This window comes from Lygodium microphyllum, chromosome 16, assembly GCF_053477565.2.
Source record: "Lygodium microphyllum isolate KBCC chromosome 16, Lygodium_microphyllum_v1.1.10, whole genome shotgun sequence".
Classification (NCBI taxonomy): domain Eukaryota; kingdom Viridiplantae; phylum Streptophyta; class Polypodiopsida; order Schizaeales; family Lygodiaceae; genus Lygodium; species Lygodium microphyllum.
Genome location: NC_141150.1, coordinates 147,012,865 through 147,020,836, shown reverse-complemented (window position 1 = coordinate 147,020,836; position 7,972 = coordinate 147,012,865). Strand labels below are relative to the sequence as shown.

Below are 7,972 nucleotides of genomic sequence, written 5' to 3'. Positions count from 1 at the left end.
CCACCCTTCCCGCCCCCCCGCCCCCAACACACACCACCCCTCCCCCCCCCAAAAAATTCGCCCCCCCCCCCTCAATACACACCTCCCCACCCTTCCCCCCCCCTCAACACACACCACACCACACCACACCACCCCTCCCCTTCCCCCCCTCCAAATTTCGCCCCCCCCTCAACACACACCACCCCACCCCTCCCCCCCCTCCAAATTTCGCCCCTTCTCCCCCCCAAAAATTCCCCCCCCCCCCCTCCCTCAACACACACCACACCACACCACCCCTCCCCCCCCACCCCCCTCAACACACACCACCCCACACCACCCCTCCCCCCCCCCAACACACACCACCCCACCCCCCCCCCCCCAACACACACCTCACCACCCCTCCCCCCCCCTCAAAAATTCCCCCCCCCCCCCCCTCAACACACAAAACACCACCCCTCCCCCCCCCTCAAAACACACCACACCACACCACCCCTCCCCCCCCCCCCTCCAAATTTTGCCCCCCCCCCCCCCCAAAAAATTGGCCCCCCCCTCAACACACACCACACCACACCACCCCTCCCCCCCCCTCCAAAATTCGCCCCCCACCCCCCTCCAAAATTCGCCCCCCACCCCCCTCAACACACACCACCCCACACCTCCCCTCCCCCCCCCAAAAATTTCCCCCCCCCCCAACACACACCACCACATCCCCCCCCCCCTCAAAACACACCACACCACCCCTCCCCCCCCCTCAAAAATCCCCCCCCCCCCCCCCCTCAACACACAAAACACCACCCCTCCCCCCCCCCCCCTCAAAAATCCCCCCCCCCAACACACACCACACCACACCACCCCTCCCCCCCCCTCCAAATTTTGCCCCCCCCCCCCAAAAAATTGGCCCCCCCCTCAACACACACCACCCCTCCCCCCCCCCTCCATAATTCGCCCCCCCCACCCCTCAAAAATCCCCCCCCCCCCCTCAACACACACCACACCAACCCTCCCCTTCCCCCCTCCAAATTTCGCCTTCCCCTCAACACACACCACCCCACCCCCCCCCCCCCCCCAAAAATTCGCCCCCCCCCCCCCCCCGTCCAAATTTCGCCCCTTCCCCCCAAAAATTCGCCCCCCCCCCCCCTCAACACACACCACCCCACACCACGCCTCCCCCCCCTCAAAAATTCCCCCCCCCCCCTCAACACACACCACACCACACCACCCCTCCCCCTCCCTCAAAAATCCCCCCCCCCTCAACACACACCACACCACCCCTCCCCTTCCCCCCCTCCAAATTTCGCCCCCCCCTCAACACACTCCACCCCACCCCTCCCCCCCCGCCCCCAAAAAATTCGCCCCCCCCCCCCAACACACACCACCCCACCCCCCCCCCCCCCCCCAAAATTCGGCCACCCCCCTCAACACACACCACACCACACACCCCCTCCCCCCCTCCAAAATTTCCCCCCCCCCCCCGCGCCCAACACAAACCACCCCTCCCACCCCCCCCCCAAAAATTCGCGCCCCCCCCCCCCCTCAATACACACCCCCCCCCCCCCCCCCCTCAACAAACACCACACCACCCCTCCCCGCCCCCTCAAAAATCCCCTCCCCCCCCCCTCAACACACACCACACCACCCCTCCCCCCCCCCCCCAAAAATCCCCCCCCCCCCCCCAACACACACCACCCCACCCCCCCCCCCAACACACACCACACAACCACTCCCCCCCCCTCAAAAATTCCCCGCCCCCCCCTCAACACACACCACACCACCCCGCCCCCCCCTCAACACACACGACACCACCCCTCCCCCCCCCCTCAACTCACCCACACCACCCCACCTCTCCTCCAAAATTCTCCCCCCCCCTCAACACACACCACACCACACCACCCCTCCCCCCCCTCCAAAATTTTCCCCCCAACCCCCCGGCCCCAACACACACCACCCCTCCCCCCCCCCCCCAAAAATTCGCCCCCCCCCTCAATACACACCTCCCCACCCTTTCCCCCCCCCCCCCTCAACACACACCACACCACCCCTCCCCTTCCCCCCCTCCAAATTTCGCCCACCCCTCAACACACATTCACCCCTCCCCCCCCCCCAAAAATTCGCCCCCCCCCCCCTCAACACACACCACCCCACACCACACCACCCCTCCCCCCCCCCCAAAAAAATCCCCCCTCCCCCCCCGCCCTCAACACACACCACCCCCCCCCCCCTCAACACACACCACACCACACCACACCACCCCTCCCCCCCCCCCCCCTCAAAAATCCCCCCCCCCCTCAACACACACCACACCACACCACCCCTCCCCTTCCCCCCCCTCGAAATTTCGCCCCCCCCCTCAACACACACCACCCCACCCCTCCCCCCCCCCGCCCCAAAAATTCGCCCCCCCCTCCAAATTTCGCCCCTTCCCCCCTCGTCACTCCCCCACCCAACCCAACCCCGCGCCACCCCCATGACACGGCACACCCCCCCACCCCACCGCACCCCCCCACGACGCCCCCCCCCGCACCCCACCTCGAAAAACCCCGCTCCCTCCACGCCACACCACAAATGCCTCCGAAAACCCCGCTCGACCCACCCCACCCCGCGTCACCCCCCCACGACATGGCGCACCCCCCACCCCACCGCACCCCCCAACGACGACGCCCCGCACCCCACCTCGAAAAACCCCGCTCCCTCCATACCACCCCACCACGCCTCCGAAAACCCCGCTCGACCCACCCCACCTCGCGTCAGCCCCCCACGACACGGCACACCCCCCACACCCCACCGCACCCCCCCACGACGCGGCGCATATCCCCCCCCCCCCCCCCGCACCCCACCTCGAAAAACCCCACTCGACCCACCCAACCCCGCGTCACTCCCTCAGGACACGGCGCACCCCCCCCACCCCACCGCACCCCCCCACGACGCCCCCCCGCACCCCACCTCGAAAAACCCCGCTCGACCCACCCCACCCCGCGTCACCCCCCCACGACACGGCGCACCCCCCCACCCCACCGCACCCCCCCACGACGCCCCCCCCGCACCCCACCTCGAAAAACCCCGCTCCATCCACGCCACACCACCACGCCTCCGAAAACCCTGCTCGACCCACCCCACCCGGCGTCTCCCCCCCACGACACGGCGCACCCCCCACCCCACCGCACCCCCCAACGACGACGCCCCGCACCCCACCTCGAAAAACCCCGCTCCCTCCATACCACCCCACCACTCCTCCGAAAACCCCGCTCGACCCACCCCACCTCGCGTCAGCCCCCCACGACACGGCACACCCCCACACCCCACCGCACCCCCCCACGACGCGGCGCATATCCCCCCCCCCCCCGCACCCCACCTCGAAAAACCCCACTCGACCCACCCAACCCCGCGTCACTCCCCCAGGACACGGCGCACCCCCCCACCCCACCGCACCCCCCCACGACGCGGCGCATATCCCCCCCCCCCCCCGCACCCCACCTCAAAAAACCCCGCTCGACCCACCCCACCCCGCGTCACCCCCCCACGACACGGCGCACCCCCCCACCCCACCGCACCCCCCACGACGCCCCCCCCCGCACCCCACCTCGAAAAACCCCGCTCCCTCCACGCCACACCACCACGCCTCCGAAAACCCCGCTCGACCCACCCCACCCCGCGTCTCCCCCCCACGACACGGCGCACCCCCCCACGACGCCCCCCTGCACCCCACCTCGGAAAACCGCGCTCCCTCCACAGCACCCCACCTCTCCTCCAAAAACCCCGCTCGACCACCCCAACCCCGCGTCACTCCCCCACGACACGGCGCACCCCCCCACGACACGGCGCACCCCCCCACGACGCCCCCCCGCACCCCACCTCGAAAAACCGCGCTCCCTCCACAGCACCCCACCTCTCCTCCAAAAACCCCGCTCGACCACCCCCACCCCGCGTCACCCCCCAGGACGCCCCCCCGCACCCCACCTCGAAAAACCCCGCTCCCTCCACAGCACCCCACCTCTCCTCCAAAAACCCCGCTTGACCACCCCAACCCCGCGTCACTCCCCCACGACACGGCGCACCCCCCCACCCCACCGCACCCCCCCACGACGCGGCGCATACCCCCCCCCCCTCCCCCGCACCCCACCTCAAAAAATCCCGCTCGACCCACCCCACCCCGCGTCACCCCCCCACGACACGGCGCACCCCCCCACCCCACCGCACCCCCCCACGACGCCCCCCCCCCCCCGCACCCCACCTCGAAAAACCCCGCTCCCTCCACGCCACACCACCACGCCTCCGAAAACCCCGCTCGACCCACCCCACCCCGCGTCTCCCCCCCACGACACGGCGCACCCCCCCACGACGCCCCCCCGCACCCCACCTCGAAAAACCGCGCTCCCTCCACAGCACCCCACCTCTCCTCCAAAAACCCCGCTCGACCAGCCCCACCCCGCGTCACCCCCCACGACGCCCCCCCGCACCCCACCTCGAAAAACCCCGCTCCCTCCACAGCACCCCACCTCTCCTCCAAAAACCCCGCTCGACCACCCCAACCCCGCGTCACTCCCCCACGACACGGCGCACCCCCCCACCCCACCGCACCCCCCCACGACGCCCCCCCGCACCCCACCTCGAAAAACCGCGCTCCCTCCACAGCACCCCACCTCTCCTCCAAAAACCCCGCTCGACCAGCCCCACCCCGCGTCACCCCCCACGACGCCCCCCCGCACCCCACCTCGAAAAACCCCGCTCCCTCCACAGCACCCCACCTCTCCTCCAAAAACCCCGCTCGACCACCCCAACCCCGCGTCACTCCCCCACGACACGGCGCACCCCCCCACCCCACCGCACCCCCCCACGACGCCCCCCCGCACCCCACCTCGAAAAACCGCGCTCCCTCCACAGCACCCCACCTCTCCTCCAAAAACCCCGCTCGACCACCCCCACCCCGCGTCACCCCCCACGACGCCCCCCCGCACCCCACCTCGAAAAACCCCGCTCCCTCCACAGCACCCCACCTCTCCTCCAAAAACCCCGCTCGACCACCCCAACCCCGCGTCACTCCCCCACGACACGGCGCACCCCCCCACCCCACCGCACCCCCCCACGACGCCCCCCCGCACCCCACCTCGAAAAACCGCGCTCCATCCACAGCACCCCACCTCTCCTCCAAAAACCCCGCTCGACCCACCCCACCCCGCGTCACCCCCCCCACGACACGGCGCACCCCCCCACGACGCCCCCCCGCACCCCACCTCGAAAAACCCCGCTCCCTCCACGCCACACCACCACGCCTCCGAAAACCCCGCTCGACCCACCCCACCCCGCGTCTCCCCCCCACGACACGGCGCACCCCCCCACGACGCCCCCCCGCACCCCACCTCGAAAAACCGCGCTCCCTCCACAGCACCCCACCTCTCCTCCAAAAACCCCGCTGGACCACCCCCACCCCGCGTCACCCCCCACGACGCCCCCCCGCACCCCACCTCGAAAAACCCCGCTCCCTCCACAGCACCCCACCTCTCCTCCAAAAACCCCGCTCGACCACCCCAACCCCGCGTCACTCCCCCACGACACGGCGCACCCCCCCACCCCACCGCACCCCCCCACGACGCCCCCCCGCACCCCACCTCGAAAAACCGCGCTCCCTCCACAGCACCCCACCTCTCCTCCAAAAACCCCGCTCGACCAGCCCCACCCCGCGTCACCCCCCCACGACGCCCCCCCGCACTCCACCTCGAAAAACCCCGCTCCCTCCACAGCACCCCACCTCTCCTCCAAAAACCCCACCTCTCCTCCAAAAACCCCGCTTGACCACCCCAACCCCGCGTCACTCCCCCATGACACGGCGCACCCCCCCACGACGCCCCCCCCGCACCCCACCTCGAAAAACCCCTCTCCCTCCACACCACCCCGCCACGCCTCCAAAAAACCGCGCTCGACCCACCCCACCCCGCGTCACGGCGCACCCCCCACCCCACCGCACCCCCCCACGACGCCCCCCCCCCCCACCCCACCTCGAAAGACCGCGCTCCATCCACAGCACCCCACCTCTCCTCCAAAAACCCCGCTCGACCCACCCCACCCCGCGTCACCCCCCCCACGACACGGCGCACCCCCCCACGACGCCCCCCCGCACCCCACCTCGAAAAACCCCGCTCCCTCCACGCCACACCACCACGCCTCCGAAAACCCCGCTCGACCCACCCCACCCCGCGTCTCCCCCCCACGACACGGCGCACCCCCCCACGACGCCCCCCCGCACTCCACCTCGAAAAGCCCCGCTCCCTCCACAGCACCCCACCTCTCCTCCAAAAACCCCACCTCTCCTCCAAAAACCCCGCTTGACCACCCCAACCCCGCGTCACTCCCCCATGAGACGGCGCACCCCCCCACGACGCCCCCCCCGCACCCCACCTCGAAAAACCCCGCTCCCTCCACACCACCCCGCCACGCCTCCAAAAAACCGCGCTCGACCCACCCCACCCCGCGTCACGGCGCACCCCCCACCCCACCGCACCCCCCCACGACCCCCCCCCCCCCGCCACCCCACCTCGAAAGACCGCGCTCCATCCACAGCACCCCACCTCTCCTCCAAAAACCCCGCTCGACCCACCCCACCCCGCGTCACCCCCCCACGACACGGCGCACCCCCCCACGACGCCCCCCCGCACCCCACCTCGAAAAACCCCGCTCCCTCCAAAGCACCCCGCCACGCCTCCGAAAACCCCGCTCGACCCACCCCACCCCGCGTCACCCGCCACGACACGGCGCACCCCCCCACAACGCCCCCCCCGCACCCACCTCGAAAAACCCCGCTCCCTCCACGCCTCCGAAAACCCCGCTGGACCCACCCCACCCCGCGTCACCCCCCCCACGACACGGCGCACCCCCGCACCCCACCTCGAAAAACCCCGCTCCCTCCACAGCACCCCGCCACGCCTCCGAAAACCGCGCTCGACCCACCCCACCCCGCGTCACCCCCCACGACACGGCGCACCCCCCCACCCCACCGCACCCCCCCACGACGCCCCCCCCGCACCCCACCTCGAAAAACCCCGCTCCCTCCACGCCTCCGAAAACCCCGCTCGACCCACCCCACCCCGCGTCACCCCCCCACGACGCCCCCGCGCACCCCACCTCGGAAAACCCGCTGCATCCACACCACCCCACCCCGCGTCACGGCACACCCCACCGCACCCCCCCTCGACGCGGCGCATCCCCCCCGCACCCCACCTCGAAAAACCCCGCTCCATCGACACGACCCCGCCACGCCTCCAAAAACCCCGCTCGACCCAGCCCACCCCGCGTCACCCCCCCACGACACGGCGCACCCTCCACCCCACCGCACCCCCCGACGACGCGGTGTATCCCCCGCGCACCCCACCTCCAAAAACCCCGCTCGACCCACGGCACGTCACCTCACCCCCCCACGACATGGCACACCCTCCCTCTTAAGAAATCGCGCTCCGCAATGACACGGCACACACACCCCACTGCACACGACCCCCTCCCGCGACACGGAACCTTCCACCCCCCGACGGACCTCCTCAAGAAACCCCCCCACGACATGGCACCCCCCCGCAACATGGCACACCCTCCCTCCTCAGAAATCCCCGCTCCAACAACCCGCCCGCGCAACATGGCACGCCCTCCCTCCTCGGAAAAACCCCGCTCCACCGAACCCCCCCACAACATGGCACACCCTCCGCTCCCAAAATACCTCGCATCTTGAGGAGGGGGTATCACGTGAGAGCGAGGCAGAGGGAGGGGCCAGGCACGACGTACGCAAAGACAATCGCGACGAGGAGAGGAGGCGCCGCGTCATGGCAAGGCGAGGGGGTTTCCTACCACGATGTCAGCGTTGGAGAGTCGAGACGTGATCCGAGGGGATTTCCATGCCACGGTCTCGAAACAAGCATGCAAAAGGGTGCAGCACCAGGACTTCCCGGGAGGTCACCCATCCCAGTACTGTTCTGGCCCAAGCGCGCTTAACTGCGGAGTTCTGATGGGATCCGGT

General features: G+C 70.8%; 1 non-coding gene across 1 annotated transcript in view; it reads right to left on the bottom strand.

The window, feature by feature from the left end:
- Positions 1-7,879: 7,879 nt before the first annotated feature.
- LOC148023837 (5S ribosomal RNA) overlaps positions 7,880-7,972 on the bottom strand; it is a 119-nt gene continuing 26 nt past the window's right edge. The window contains exon 1 of the ribosomal RNA XR_015694029.1: positions 7,880-7,972. This exon is cut by the window's right edge and continues 26 nt beyond it. This is a non-coding gene — a ribosomal RNA (5S ribosomal RNA).